Source organism: Staurois parvus, unplaced genomic scaffold (assembly GCF_062004578.1).
Source record: "Staurois parvus isolate SC_StPar_1 unplaced genomic scaffold, SC_StPar_1.0 ptg001132l, whole genome shotgun sequence".
Classification (NCBI taxonomy): domain Eukaryota; kingdom Metazoa; phylum Chordata; class Amphibia; order Anura; family Ranidae; genus Staurois; species Staurois parvus.
Window position 1 is genome coordinate 894,381 of NW_028318928.1, and position 17,218 is coordinate 911,598.

The following is a 17,218-nucleotide window of genomic DNA, read 5'->3' on the forward strand; positions in this document are numbered from 1 at the left end:
AATTAAGGTAAAAAAAACCTTTTGTGCCACATACACCCGCCTTATAATTATCTGAGTTCATGTCGATCTAGCTCTGTGCACGAGAGCCGCAGCTCTCCTGGCTCTGTCCCTCCGCACTGGGCGGACTGATCACAGCCATTGGCTCCCGCTCCTGTCAATCAAATACAGTGATGAGAGAGTGGGGAGCAGGGCCAAGCCCCGCTTGTCAGTGTCAATAGTTAAGTTAGGCTTCCGTAATGTAAAAAAATGAGTCAAAGATAAATTATTTCAGAACTTTTTCCACCTTTAATGTAACCTATAAACTGTACAACTCAATTGAAAGACAAACTGAAGTATTTTTTTGGGGGGAAGTAAACATAAAAAACTAAAATAATGTGGTTGCAGAAGTGTGCACACCCTCTTATAACTGGGGATGTAGCTGTGTTCAGAATTAAGCCATCACACTCAAAATCATGTTAAATAGGAGTCAGTACACACCTGCCATCATTCAAAGTGCCTCTGATTAACCCCAAATAAAGTTCAGCCATTCTAATAGGTCTTTCCTGACATTTTCTTTGTCACATCCTACAGCAAAACCCATAGTCCTCAGAGAGCTTCCAAGGCATCAGAGGGATCTCATTGTTAAAAGGTATCAGTCAGGAGAAGGGTACAAAAGAATTTCCAAGGCATTAGATATAACATGGAGCAGAGTGAAGACAGTCATCATCAACTGGAGAAAATATGGCCCAACAGTGACATTACCAAGAATTGGATGTCCCTCCAAAATTGATGAAAAGACGAGAAGAAAACTGGTCTGGGAGGCTGCCAAGAGGCCTACAGTAACATGGAAGGAGCTGCAGGAATATCTGGCAAGTACTGGCTGTGTATTACATGTGACAACAATCTCCCATATTATTCGTCTGGGCTATTGAGTAGAGTGGCAAGACAGAAGCCTTTTCTTACGAAGATAAATATCCAAGCCTGGCTAAATTTTGCAAAAACACATCTGAAGTCTTCCAAAAGCATGTGGAAAAATGTGTTATGGCCTGATGAAACCAAGGTTGAACTTTTTGGCCATAATTCCAAAAGATATGTTTGGCGCAAAAACTGCACATCACCAAAAGAACACCATACCCACTGTGAAGCATGGTGGTGGCACCATCATGCTTTGGGGCTGTTTTTCTTCAGCTGAAACTGGGGCCTTAGTCAAGGTAGAGGGAATTATGAACAGTTCCAAATACCAGTCAATATTGGCACAAAACCTTCAGACTTCTGCTAGAAAGCTGAACATGAAGAGGAACTTCATCTTTCAGCATGACAATGACCCGAAGCATACATCCAAATCAACAAAGGAATGGCTTCACCAAAAGAAGATTAACATTTTGGAATAGCCCAGCCAGAGCCCAGACCTGAATCCGATCAAAAATCTGTGGGGTGATCTGAAGAGGGCTGTGCAAAGGAGATGCCCTCCCAGTCTGACAGATTTGGAGTGTTTTTGCAAGGAAGAGTGGGAAAATATTGCCAAGTCAAGATGTGCCATGCTGATAGACTCATACCCAAAAAGACAGTGCTGGGATCAAATCAAAAGGCGCTTCAGCAAAGTATTAGTGTAAGGGTGTGCACACTTATGCAACCATATTATTTTAGTTTTTTATTTTTACTTCTCGCCACCTAAAAGATTTCAGTTTGTTGTTCAACTGAGTTATACAGTTTATAGGTTTCCACATGACGTTGCTAACTGAAACATATAAACATAAAACTTAGTATATAGCGTGATGCTGTACAAAAAATTAATTAAAATATCTTTACAACAAAATACAAAATAATTGCTGCAATAGATCAGTCTATATATCACATATGTGACCAACACCACTGATTTTCAAAGTGCTTTGTGCAATCTTGTGCCACCTTAGTGCTCTCAGAACTCTCACCTCCAGTTCTCTTTAAAAATACCATGAACAATATTATCCTCGTTATTCTCCTCCATTCCTTATAGACACTCCAAATCCCTCTTCTCCTCTTAGATAAATGTCTGGTTGTATCAGAAGCACTCCTTCTACCTTAGATGAGCCGTATCAACTCATTCATACATGCAAAATATGTATACATGTGGTACATTAAGCTTTAATAACAAGCATTTATTACGAATGTTGCACTCACATAAAACGGCATAAAAACACTTTTACAATCCCATATCGCACTTCTGCATGTGTCACTTCCTATTACAGTCTGCCTCCACCTACGCTTAACGCGTTGCGTCACCATCATGTGACTTCATCAGGGCATAATAGGGGGCAGATCGTGTACTCTTTAAATAGTCTGTGATAGTGATCAATTAGCGGCCATTTTCTTATAGTCCTGTATATGGAAACTCCATGGTGGCCATTTTCCATTTGTCCTTCATAACATATAAGGGAAAAATGTACATCAATGACCTGACAGCAGCCTCTTATAAGCACAGTGGTAATAATCAATTACCAGCCATTAAGCTGTAGTCCCGTAGATGGACAGTCCATGACAGCCATCTTCCTTGTGTCCCTCATAGTATAATATGAAAAGCATATATCGATGACCTCAACTACTGGTGGTAGCCTCTTCTAGGAAAAATAATGACAATTTGGGGGCTACTAACATAATACATAAGTAAATAAAATGCATTTAAATAACACTAATTAATCAAAAAAGCAGAAAAGAAAAAAGTAGATTAGGCTAAAATGATATTAATAAATTAACATATGATCTGATAATCTAACCAAGTGTAAAAATATATATGTCTCCATAAATTAAAATATAATAAAGTTAAATAAGAATAATAATAAAATAATAATATTAATAAATAATTGATTTAAAAATCACTAATAAAGCAGTTCAAATCGAATTCTACATTCAAACCACTAGGGGTCAGTGTGTTCAACCTAAAAATCCCCTTGGATTCCATCTGGCTAATACTTCTAATTTTGTGTTCCTTCAACCTGACTTTCAATGGTCTTTTAGTCCTCCCTACATATTGCAGTTTACATGTACATTCCACAACATAAACAACACCTTCTGTATGACAACATATGAAGTCTTTAACCACTTGCCCTCCAGAGGATTTACCCCACTTCCTGACCAGGCCAATTTTGCGATACAGCGCTGCGTTAATTTAACTGATAATTGTGCAGTCATGCAATGCCATACATAAATGAAATTTATGTCATTTTTTTCCCACAAATAGAGCTTTCTTTTGGTGGTATTTGATCACCTGTGCGGTTTTTTGTTTTTTTTTTGCTATAAACAAAAAAAGACCAACAATTTTGAAAAAAAATTCTTATTTGGTTTCCTTGTATGATTGCAAACAAAAAAATTTTTTACATGGAAAGAAACCTTTTCCTGTAAAAAAAAGAAAAATTTCTTGAGGGTGGTGGTTCACATTTTTAACAATTTTATCTCTAATTGTTGGGGTCTTCCTGTATACAACTTTTGGTTTATTTGGTAGGATAGGTTGTTTATCAGCTGTTAATATATGCCAATGTCATTGAAGAATCTTTTTAACTTGTTTGTGTTGGGCATTAAAATCTAAAATAATAATAGGTACCCTTTTAGATTCTTCACTTGTTTTATCTTGCTTTTGATTTATCATTGCACATCTATCTATATTTGCAACTTCACTGATTTTTCTTTAATGAATTGATCCTTATATCCTTTATTGATAAAGCTTTTTCTTATTATTTCCGCTTGTTCTGTGAAATCTTCCTAATTTGTGCAATCTATCTTATTCTCATTAATTGTCCTTATGGTATATTATACAACCATGATGTATTATGGCAACTATCAATGGGCAGGTAGCTGTTTATATCTACATTTTTAATATCTTTTTATTGTTATTTTCACATAATAGTAAAACAAGATCAGAAAAGGATGTACAGTAACCAACTGAGATAATATGCTGTACCATAAGCAATCTGGATTATTTTGGTGTCAATTATACCACATATAATTGTGAAACACAGTTACTCGTAGACCCCAATGACCCGAACAACCTCAGACCCATCTCGCTGCTTCCATTTACATCCAAACTCCTCGAGCGCCTAGTCTACACCCGCCTAAGCTTTCACCTCAACGACAACAACCTCCTCGATCCCCTACAGTCTGGCTTCTGTCCCCTACACTCCACCGAAACTGCCTTACTCAAACTCTCCAACGACCTGCTAACCACCAAAGCTAATGGCCACTATTCAGTGCTCCTACTCCTTGACCTCTCTGCGGCCTTCGACACAGTCGACTACCCCCTCTCCTCAAAAAACTACACTCCCTTGGCCTCAGAGATTCTGCTCTCTCCTGGCTCTCATCCTACCTGTCACAACGCTCTTTCAGCGTTACCTATAATGCTACCACCTCCCCCTCACTCCCCCTCTCTGTTGGGGTCCCTCAAGGCTCCGTCCTCAGGCCCTTCTCTTCTCCATCTACACCTCCTCCCTTGGCCAACTCATACACTCTCACGGCTTCAACTACCACCTATATGCAGACGACACACAAATCTATCTCTCAACCCCCACCTCACCACCTCAGTCTCTGCCCGAATCACACACCTACTGAGCGACTTATCAGTGTAACGGACCGCCTGACAGCACCTCTATCAGTCCCCTGGTAGAGCCTCCCCAGAGTGCGGAGTCTAAGCACCGGAGCACTTGTTCACCAGGGCCCCTGATGGTGGGGATGGACTTGGAGCGCTCCGGTACCAGGTTGCAACTACCAGGTATCTCCAACAGGGGTAGAGGAGTCTGACAGGGGCTCCAGAGAGCTAGGAGTCTGATGTAAGGGAGCCTAGTGATCCCTGCAGGATGGGTGGATGGATGAGCTAAATCAGAGTCATGCAGGCAGGGTCGGCAACTGGCGGATCGGTAAGGTACAAAACGGTAGGCAAAGGATAGTCGGGTCACACGCAGGGTCAATACCAGGAGGTCAGATCTACACGGGAACATCCAGGAGCAGAGTCAGGAAAGCCAAGGGGTCAGGACGGGAGAAGGCAACAAGGTCAAAACAATCCAGATCAGAAGTACTCACACACAGGTAACAGGATACAAAGACCATTCGGCAACAAGTGTTTGTGCAGAGCTGGTTTAAATAGCCCGCCCTGCACCTGACAGGTACTGTCCAGATGACGGGTGTGCCTGAGTCCTAGTGCCCTGCCACCTATACGTCTCGGCAGACACCTACGCATGTGTAGACCCATGCGTCGCGATGGTTCCTGACAATCAGACTGGATGTCGCTCCACTTCCTTAAACTGAACCTATACAAAACCGAGTTTCTTGTCTTCCCCCCAGCCCGGACACCACCCCCCATCGACTTCTCCATCACATCCAACAACGCCACCATCAAACCCGCCCCGCAGGCCAGAGTACTTGGTGTCATTCTGGACTCCAACCTATCCTTCCAGCCCCAAGTCCAATCTTTAACAAGCTCGTGCAGACTCCACCTCCGCAACATAGCCAAAATACGCACGTTCCTAACTCCAGAAACCACTAAACAGCTCATCCACTCCCTCATCATATCACGACTCGATTACTGCAACTCCCTCCTTACTGGCCTGCCTCGCCGCTGGCTATCCCCGCTTCAGTCAATTATGAATACGGCTGCCAGACTCATTCACCTTTCCAACTGCTCCATTTCCGCCACCCCCAATCCCTCCACTGGCTTCTGACTGCGCATCGGATCAAATTCAAAATCCTAACACTGACGTACAAAGCCGTCCACCATACTGCCCCGAACTACATCACTGACCTAAAATCCAAGTACCACCCAGCACGCACACTCCGCTCCTCCCAAGAGCTCCTTCTCTCTAGTTCCCTTGTCTCCTCCTCCCATGCCCGCCTCCAGGACTTCTCCAGGGTGTCACCCATCCTCTGGAACTCCCTGCCCCAACCCATCAGATTATCACCTACTCTCCTCTTCTTTAGGTGCACCCTGAAAACCCACCTCTTCAGGGAAGCCTACCTCACCCCCTGCTAACTTGCCAACCTCCTCCACTCGTCCTACCACCCCATCCCCCACAGCTATTTCCTCCTGTGCCACCATCCCCTCCCTCCTAGATTGTAAGCTCGAAAGAGCAGGGCCCTCGATCCCCTCATGTTTTGCATTGTATTGGTATTGTTCTGTCTGTTAGGAATGGACTGGCCAGCAATGGTGGGACTCACCTGCCTTTTGATCTGCAGTACCAGGGCTGGCCAGCGGGTGCTCCCAGCAATCAGAGACTCAACCTTTCAGCCAGCTAACACCTGGAACTGATGATGCTGGGGTATTTAAGGGATGGCCAGACCCACAGACTCTGCCTTGGTGTTGTGTTTGTCCTGGGCCCTGTATCTGTCCTGCATCCTGTTTCTGGTCCTTTGCTGACTTCTCCTGCTCTGATCCTGGCTTGTGACCCTGACCATCCCTCTGTCTGACCCTCTGTACTACGCTGCTTGCTACCTGTTCTGATCCCTGGCTTGTGACCCGGACCATCCCTCTGCCTGACCCTCTGTACTATGCTGCTTGCTACCTGCTGAACCTGGCCTGTGACCCCGACCATTCTCCGCTTGCACCCCCTGTACCTACCTGCCCAATTGATATTGACCCGGCCTGCCTGACGACGCTTGCTTGTATATACTGTTATCTGTGGGTGGTTTGGTTTGGTTTGTTTGCACCGTATTATGTTTTAGTATTGCACTGCGTTTATGTTTGTACTGTTAGTGTTAATAAATTATATTGTTTATAACATATCTGAGGTCTGCGTTTCCCTGCTTCAGTCACACACCTCTGGTCATACCTGGGAGCCCTGACATTACACCAAGGCCAATCCTGACCAGAAGTGGCTGCACAGGGAAGCCATCTTGGCTTGTTGATGGGAAGGATGGATCTTGAGGAGGTTGAGTATTTATATCTGCTAGTGTTTGATGACAGGGAGTATGCTTATCAAACTCTGAAGGAGTATACCCGGGATGAATTGCTAGAATGTATACGGCTCGCTCATGTTCTAGTAGATCAGGGCACAGTGTTCTCTGAGGTGCAGCCATTGATTGAGGTTTGTGCTGAGTTGGTTTCATCTGGTTCCCCCGAATGCAGGGATGAATTTTTGCCACCATTTAGTGCAGACCAGGTAGAGTCCCTGGTGTGGTTATTAGAGGATGATGTGGGTTACTTTCTGGAGCGTTATTCCACATGTTCACCACAGACACTGAGAGATTGTATAAACGCAGTGCAGTCATTGACCAGACAGACTTTGTGTAAGCTCAGCTTTGTTCAACCCATACTGCAGACATGGACAGATTTGTTGCACCCAGCCTCAGTCAGCTTACAAAGACCCAGTCCTGCTTCTAACTCTACTCCTGTATTCCCACCAGCTCCTCCAGTTACAGCCCAGTATACTTGGCTATCTACCGCATGTCAGTACCCTGTTCCCACTCGCTGCACCTATCCTGCCTTTAACCCTGTAAAAAAGCCCTCTGTAGCAACTGCTCCCTCTCCTGTTCCATCCTCCAGTTCTTCTCTGTCTCCAGCTGCTCCATTCGTTTGCAGACCTGCGTTTACTTGCAGTGCTCCAGTAGTTAAAACCAGAAAAAAGCGAAAATTCTTTCCAACCAATACCATCCTGCCAGTATCCAAACCGGTGAGCCTGCCTTCCGTGGTTCAGACTGATGCCTGTACGCAGCCTGAAGCCTCTCCTCGGCCTGAAGCCTCTACTCGGCCTGATGCCTCTACGCGGCCTGAAGCCTCTACTCGGCCTGATGCCTGTACTCGGCCTGATGCCTGTACTCGGCCTGATGCCTCTCCTCGGCCTGAAGCCTCTACGCGGCCTGAAGCCTCTCCTCAGCCTGAAGCCTCTACGCGGCCTGATGCCTCTACGCGGCCTGATGCCTCTACGCGGCCTGATGCCTCTACGCGGCCTGATGCCTGTACTCGGCCTGATGCCTGTACTCGGCCTGATACCTCTCTTCAGCCTGAAGCCTCTACTCGGCCTGATGCCTCTACTCGGCCTGATGCCTCTACTCGGCCTGATGCCTCTACTCGGCCTGAAGCCTCTACTCGGCCTAATGCCTCTACCCAGCATGATGAACTGATCCAGCCTGACGATCCTATTAGGCCAGTTGACTCGATGCCCGCTGTTGATCCAGATGATCCGGTACCTGATCCGGTGCCCGCTGTCGTGCCAATTGACTCAGAGCCCGCTGTCGTACCTGGTGACTCGGTGCCCACTGCCTTGCCAGATGACGCGGTGCCCGCTGGCAAGCCAAATGACCTGATGCCTGGTGACCTAGTGTCCGGTGTCATATCTGATGACCCGATGCCCGCTGTCGAGCCAGACAATCCGGTACCTGATGACCCGGTGCCCACTGTCGTGCCTGTTGACTCGGAGACCACTGCCTTGCCAGATGACGCGGTGCCCGCTGTCGAGCCAAATGACCTGATGCCTGGTGACCCGATGCCCGCTGTCCAGTCAGACGATCCAATGTCTGACCCAGTGCCCGCGGTCATACCAGTTGACTCGGAGCCCACTGCCTTGCCAGATGACGCGGTGCCCGCGGTCGAGCCAAATGACCTGATGCCTGGTGACCCGATGCCCGCTGTCCAGCCAGACGATTCAATGTCTGCCCCGGTGCCCGCGGTCATGCCAGTTGACTCGGAGCCCACTGCCTTGCCAGATGACGCGGTGCTCGCTGTCGAGCCAAATGACTTGATGCCTGGTGACCCGATGCCCGCTGTCCGGTCAGACGATCCAATGTCTGACCCAGTGCCCGCGGTCATACCAGTTGACTCGGAGCCCACTGCCTTGCCAGATGACGCGGTGCCCGCTGTCGAGCCAAATGACCTGATGCCTGGTGACCCGATGCCCGCTGTCCAGCCAGACCATCCAATGTCTGACCCAGTGCCTGCGGTCATACCAGTTGACTCGGAGCCCACTGTCGTGCCTGGTGTCTCGGTGCCCGCCGCTCCGCCTGGGGGCCCGAGACCTGTTGCTCCGCTTGGGGGTCCAGCGCCCGCCGCTCCGCCTGGGGATCCGGCGCCCGCCGCGCCGCCTGGGGGCCCGAGACCTGTCGCTCCGCCTGAGGGCCCGAGACCTGTCGCTCCGCCTGGGGGTCCGGCACCTGCCACTCCGCTTGAGGGCCCGAGACCTGTCGGTCCTCCTGGGGGCCCGGTGCCCGTCGCCCCGCCTGGGGGCCCGGTGCCCGTCGCCCCGCCTGGGGGCCCGGTGCCCGTCGCCCCGCCTGGGGGCCCGGTGCCCGTCGCCCCGCCCGGGGGCCCGTCGCCCGTCGCCCCGCCCGGGGGCCCGGTGCCTGTCGCCCCGCCCGGGGGCCCGGTGCCTGCTGCTCCGCCTGGTGGCCCGCTGCCTGCTGCTTCGCCTGGTAATCCGATGTGCCTCTGCCCGGAGTCCTGCCCGATGTGCCTCTGCCCGGAGTCCTGCCCGATGTGCCTCTGCCCGGAGTCCTGCCCGATGTGCCTCTGCCCGGAGTCCTGCCCGATGTGCCTCTGCCCGGAGTCCTGCCCGATGTGCCTCTGCCCGGAGTCCTGCCCGATGTGCCTCTGCCTGGAGTCCTGCCTGATGTGCCTCTGCCCGGTGTGCCTCTGCCCGGAGTCCTGCCCGATGTGCCTCTGCCCGATGTGCCTCTGCCCGATGTGCCTCTGCCCGGAGTCCTGCCCGATGTGCCTCTGCCCGGTGTGCCTCTGCCCGGTGTGCCTCTGCTCGATGTGCCTCTGCCCGGAGTCCAGCCCGGTGTGCCGCTGCCCGGAGTCCTGCCCGGTGTGCCAGTCTTTGATATCCCGCCAGTTGCCAGACCCGGGCGGTGGAACATTTTGCCCAGCTAGGACTGTTTGGAGCGTCCTGAGGCCGCTCCTTGAGGGGGGGGTACTGTTAGGAATGGACTGGCCAGCAATGGTGGGACTCACCTGCCTTTTGATCTGCAGTACCAGGGCTGGCCAGCGGGTGCTCCCAGCAATCAGAGACTCAACCTTTCAGCCAGCTAACACCTGGAACTGATGATGCTGGGGTATTTAAGGGATGGCCAGACCCACAGACTCTGCCTTGGTGTTGTGTTTGTCCTGGGCCCTGTATCTGTCCTGCATCCTGTTTCTGTTCCTTTGCTGACTTCTCCTGCTCTGATCCTGGCTTGTGACCCTGACCATCCCTCTGTCTGACCCTCTGTACTACGCTGCTTGCTACCTGTTCTGATCCCTGGCTTGTGACCCGGACCATCCCTCTGCCTGACCCTCTGTACTATGCTGCTTGCTACCTGCTGAACCTGGCCTGTGACCCCGACCATTCTCCGCTTGCACCCCCTGTACCTACCTGCCCAATTGATATTGACCCGGCCTGCCTGACGACGCTTGCTTGTATATACTGTTATCTGTGGGTGGTTTGGTTTGGTTTGTTTGCACCGTATTATGTTTTAGTATTGCACTGCGTTTATGTTTGTACTGTTAGTGTTAATGAATTATATTGTTTATAACATATCTGAGGTCTGCGTTTCCCTGCTTCAGTCACACACCTCTGGTCATACCTGGGAGCCCTGACACTGTCACATGTTCTGTCCCCCTTTGTAATGTACAGCGCTGAGCGAACTATTGGCGCTTTATAAATACTGTATAATAATAATAATAGAATTAGAGATGAGCGAATCGAAGTTGGCGAAGTGGAATTCGTTTCGAATATTAGAAAAATTTCGATTCGCACCGAATCCGAAAATAAGCAGACTTCGAATGCGCAAATCGAAATTTTTCCTAAAATGGCGGCGACATGTGCGGCGACGGAGCGGGGATGTCTGGGAAGGCGCGCAGACAAGGCGCGCTGACCCATAATGCATTCATTCATGACATGTGATCGCATTAGCCAATCAGCAGCCAGCCAGCCAGCACTGTGTAATGGTCGAGCTATAAATGGCGGCCATTTTAGAATTCTCCATTTGCCTCCAGTCATTCAACAGAGGCAGACCTGGCTGTATTCAGGGAGAGAGTTAGGGACACAGAAACGTTACTTAGGGACATAGAAACGTTACTTAGGGCCACAGAAACGTTACTTAGGGCCACAGAAACGTTACTTAGGGACACAGAAACTTTACTTAGGGACACAGAAACTTTACTTAGGGACACAGAAACGTTACTTAGGGACACAGAAACATTACTTAGGGCCACAGAATCGTTACTTAGGGCCACAGAAACGTTACTTAGGGCCACAGAAACGTTACTTAGGGCCACAGAAACGTTACTTAGGGCCACAGAATCGTTACTTAGGGCCACAGAAACGTTACTTAGGGCCACAGAAACGTTACTTAGGGCCACAGAATTGTTACTTAGGGACAGACACAGAATTGTTACTGAGGGACACAGAATTGTTACTGAGGGCCACAGAACTGTTACTTAGGGCCACAGAAACGTTACTTAGGGCCACAGAATTGTTACTTAGGGACAGACACAGAATTGTTACTGAGGGACACAGAATTGTTACTGAGGGCCACAGAACTGTTACTTAGGGCCACAGAAACGTTACTTAGGGCTACAGAAACGTTACTTAGGGCCACAGAATCATTACTTAGGGCCACAGAAACATTACTTAGGGCCACAGAAACGTTACTTAGGGCCACAGAATTGTTACTTATGGACAGACACAGAATTGTTACTGAGGGACACAGAATTGTTACTGAGGGCCACAGAACTGTTACTTAGGGCCACAGAAACGTTACTTAGGGCCACAGAAACGTTACTTAGGGCTACAGAAACGTTACTTAGGGCCACAGAATCGTTACTTAGGGCCACAGAAACGTTACTTAGGGCCACAGAATTGTTACTTAGGGACAGACACAGAATTGTTACTGAGGGACACAGATTTGTTACTGAGGGCCACAGAACCGTTACTTAGGGCCACAGAAACGTTACTTAGGGCCACAGAATTGTTACTCAGGGACAGACACAGAATTGTTACTGAGGGACACAGAATTGTTACTGAGGGCCACAGAACCGTTACTTAGGGCCACAGAAACGTTACTTAGGGACACAGAATTGTTACTCAGGGACAGACACAGAATTGTTACTGAGGGACACAGAATTGTTACTGAGGGCCACAGAACTGTTACTTAGGGCCACAGAAACGTTACTTAGGGCCACAGAAACGTTACTTAGGGCTACAGAAACATTACGTAGGGCCACAGAATCGTTACTTAGGGCCACAGAAACGTTACTTAGGGCCACAGAAACGTTACTTAGGGCCACAGAATTGTTACTTAGGGACAGACACAGAATTGTTACTGAGGGACACAGATTTGTTACTGAGGGTCACAGAACCGTTACTTAGGGCCACAGAAACGTTACTTAGGGACACAGAATTGTTACTCAGGGACAGACACAGAATTGTTACTGAGGGACACAGAATTGTTACTGAGGGCCACAGAACTGTTACTTAGGGCCACAGAAACGTTACTTAGGGCCACAGAAACGTTACTTAGGGCTACAGAAACGTTACTTAGGGCCACAGAATCGTTACTTAGGGCCACAGAAACGTTACTTAGGGCCACAGAAACGTTACTTAGGGCCACAGAATTGTTACTTAGGGACAGACACAGAATTGTTACTGAGGGACACAGATTTGTTACTGAGGGCCACAGAACCGTTACTTAGGGCCACAGAAACGTTACTTAGGGACACAGAATTGTTACTCAGGGACAGACACAGAATTGTTACTTAGGGACACAGAATTGTTACTCAGGGACAGACACAGAATTGTTACTGAGGGATACAGAATTGTTACTGAGGGACACAGAATTGTTACTCAGGGACAGACACAGAATTGTTACTCAGGGACAGACACAGAATTGTTACTGAGGGACACAGAATTGTTACTGAGGGACACAGAATTGTTACTCAGCGACAGACACAGAATTGTTACTCAGGGACAGACACAGAATTGTTACTGAGGGACACAGAATTGTTACTGAGGGACACAGAATTGTTACTCAGGGACACAGAATTGTTACTCAGCGACAGACACAGAATTGTTACTCAGGGACAGACACAGAATTGTTACTGAGGGACACAGAATTGTTACTGAGGGACCAGGAATTGTTACTCAGGGACACAGAATTGTTACTGAGGGACACAGAATTGTTACTGAGGGACACAGAATTGTTACTCAGGGACAGACACAGAATTGTTACTGAGGGACACAGAATTGTTACTGAGGGACACAGAATTGTTACTCAGGGACAGACACAGAATTGTTACTCAGGGACAGACACAGAATTGTTACTGAGGGACACAGTATTGTTACTGAGGGACACAGAATTGTTACTGAGGGACACAGATTTGTTACTGAGGGCCACAGAACCGTTACTTAGGGCCACAGAAACGTTACTTAGGGACACAGAATTGTTACTCAGGGACAGACACAGAATTGTTACTCAGGGACAGACACAGAATTGTTACTGAGGGACACAGAATTGTTACTGAGGGACACAGAATTGTTACTGAGGGACACAGAATTGTTACTCAGCGACAGACACAGAATTGTTACTCAGGGACAGACACAGAATTGTTACTGAGGGACACAGAATTGTTACTGAGGGACACAGAATTGTTACTGAGGGACACAGAATTGTTACTGAGGGACACAGAATTGTTACTCAGGGACACAGAATTGTTACTGAGGGACACAGAATTGTTACTCAGGGACACAGAATTGTTACTCAGGGACACAGAATTGTTACTGAGGGACACAGAATTGTTACTCAGGGACACAGAATTGTTACTGAGGGACACAGAATTGTTACCGAGGGACACAGAATTGTTACTCAGGGACACAGAATTGTTACTGAGGGACACAGAATTGTTACTGAGGGACACAGAATTGTTACTCAGGGACAGACACAGAATTGTTACTCAGGGACAGACACAGAATTGTTACTGAGGGACACAGAATTGTTACTGAGGGACACAGAATTGTTACTCAGGGACACAGAATTGTTACTGAGGGACACAGAATTGTTACTGAGGGACACAGAATTGTTACTAAGGGACACAGAATTGTTACTGAGGGACACAGAATTGTTACTCAGGGACACAGAATTGTTACTCAGGGACAGACACAGAATTGTTACTCAGGGACACAGAATCGTTTAATTAAAGAGTATGTCAGACAACATGCATAGGAGTGGCAGAGGAGGCAATGTTTTAGGAGCGAGCAGACGTGGCAGCAGAGGAAGGGATCGAGGCAGCACTAGTCACAGCCAGAGGCCAGTGCTCCCGGTGTCATCCAGCGGTCGTGTCTCCACCGACAACCCTGCCGTCATCGATTGGTTGGCTCGGTCGTCTTCCTCTTCCCAGGTCACCTCTGACACCTACAGCCAACGGTCGGTGGGTACGTCAGACACAACCGTTAGTTGGCATGGCCCGGGAGCAAGCCCACTGAAATCACGTGTCCTCGACCTGCCCCTGTCCTTTGGTGTTCCCTCACCAAGCGAAGTATCGTATGCTGTGGGCTCAGCCCCACTGTACAGTGAGGAAGAGCTAACAGAGGGTGGTCAGGAACGGGGGGAGACATCTGCCTCTTCAGCAGCCAGGCAAAGAAGTAGTGGCGAGGAGAGTGGCTCGGTAGCCGGTCTAGAGACAGGTCTGTCTCCTGACCCACACGCAGCCGAGGGGGCTAGTAGTGAGGCGGAGACCCTAATTGATGATGATGAGGCTGATCGCACTTGGCAGCCTCGTCGTCATCAGGCTATTGCTTCCGCATTATCAGGAGAAGAGGGTGGCAGCTTGGCAGCGAGCAAAACAGTCGGTGGGTTGCCCAGGAGGCAGCAGGGTCGCAGCAGTGTCAGTGGAGGCAAACGGCCACGGAGTACAGCACCAGCTCCACTGCAGCCTACCACCACGGCCAGTAGTGGTGCCGGTGTGCACGGAGGAAGCAGCAGTCAGCCAGTGAGGAGTATCGGGGGCAAAGTTTCCTACTCGGCGGTGTGGCAATTTTTTGTCAAGCCGCCCGAGGAAGTAAACGTAGCCGTATGTCGACTATGTGGCCAGAAAGTCAAGCGTGGCCAGGGGGCCCATGTTGGGACTACAGCGTTGTGGCAGCATATGCAGCGTCGCCATTTGGTGGCCTGGGAAAACCGTGATAAAGATACGGCGGTTCTGCCTGCCCCAGCCCCCGCTCCATCACCCGCTCCGTTACTTGCTCCGTCACCCGACGTCAATCGCCCTCTATCAGCCAGTCAAGGCTCCAACACCTCTGCTGAGGGGAGTTGTCGCTCGTTGGCATCTTCCGCGTGTTCTGATGCTCCTTCTCCTGCTACTCCTGTTCACGGATTCCGTCAGCAGTCTTTCTTGGAATCCGTTTCCAAGAGACAACAGTTTGCGAGCACGCACCCGACGGTGCAAAAGCTGAACGTCCTCCTGTCCAAGTTGCTGGTGCTGCAGTCCCTCCCTTTCCAAGTGGTGGACTCAGCACCTTTCCGAGAAATGATGGCTTGTGCCGCGCCGCGGTGGAGAGTGCCAAGCCGTCATTTCTTCGCCAAAAAGGCAGTGCCAGCCCTGCATTCACATGTAGAAGAGATGGTGGGCCAGTCTTTGAGCATGTCGGTCTCTGCCAAAGTGCACGGCAGCGCCGACGTGTGGAGCTGTAACTACGGTCAGGGACAGTACATGTCATTTACGGCCCACTGGGTGAACGTGGTGCCGTCACAGCCGCACCAGCAACTTGGACAGGTCACGCCGCTTTTGCCTCCACGTTTGCACGTCCTTGGTCCAGCAAAGATGTCCGCCTCTACCACCTCTTCTTCCGCCGTGTCCTCAGCCGCCACCCCCGTGCCAAGTCCCATTACCCGACCGGCATATCACATGTGCAGGGCGCAACGGTGTCACGCTGTACTGCACCTGGTATGCCTTGGCGAACGTAGTCACACAGGGGAGGAACTTCTCAGTGTAATGAACAGAGAAATTGACAGATGGCTGTCTCCGCGCAAACTGAAAATCGGAACCATGTTGACCGACAACGGAAAGAACATGGTGTCTGCTCTGCGTCAAGGAAGGTTGTGCCATGCGCCATGCATGGCTCACGTGTTCAATCTGGTTGTCAAGCGGTTCCTAAAATCCACCATCCCACTGCAAGACATCCTTAAAATGTCACGTAAACTTTGCATGCATTTCAGCCATTCCTACACCGCAAAGCACACCCTCCTTGAGCTGCAGCGGCAGAACGGAATTCCACAGCATCGCCTGATCTGCGACGTTGCAACAAGGTGGAATTCAACCCTACACATGTTAGACCGCCTTTACGAACAGCGAAAGGCCATCACCGATTTCCTGATGTTACAAGCGGATAAAGGTACTCCCCTGTGTAACTTCGATGTCAGCCATTGGCAGCTCATGCGTGACACCTGCGCTTGCTCAGGCCCTTTGAGGAGGCCACGCTATTCGTGAGTCGGCAGGACTATGGGATGAACGATGTCATTCCTCTGTTGCACGTCCTGGAACAAATGCTGTTAACAATGGCTGGTCAGGGTGCGGTAGACGTGGCGCACAGATCTCAACGCCACATGACCCCTGTGGGGGCAGGACAGGAAGAAGAGGAGGAGGTAGAGGAGGACATTTGTGCTCAGGAATTATTGAGTGAAATGGGTGGTTTTTCCACTCAGCGGACAGGAGTGGAGGAGCAGGAGCATCTGGTAGAGGAGGAGGAGGAGGAGACAGAGGACCCAGACGCACCGTGGCAGTATGCTGTGGAGATGGAGGCAGGGAGTCCCTCGCATTCCTTGGCACAAATGGCCCATAGCATGCTCGCTTGCTTGCGTAGCGACAGCCGAATAATAACCATCAGACAGAGGGATGACTTTTGGCTGTCCACCTTGTTGGACCCTCGCTACCGTTCAAAAATGGTGGCCTTTTTCACACCTGCTGAGAGGGAGGCCAAAATAACGTACTATAAAAACCACCTATGTAGTCAGTTGGTCTCTGCCTTTCTGCGCCAACGTCCATCCTCAGACACTGTGGGCCCTGTGCGCTCGCGTTCCGCTGCCATGGCAGCAGGGGAGGGGTGGGGTGGTAGGAGCAGTGGCAGCTCCACCAGCAGCGGCTGCCTCAGTCTGCAGTCGATGATGAGTAGCTTTCTTCACCAGCGCAGTGAGGAAACTACTAACCAGCCGCAGCAGCAGCAGCATCAGGTGGACCTGGAGCAGGACCTCAAACAACAGGCTTGGGCCTACTTGGACAGCACCCTGCCAACCGAGGTAGACAATCCCCTTGACT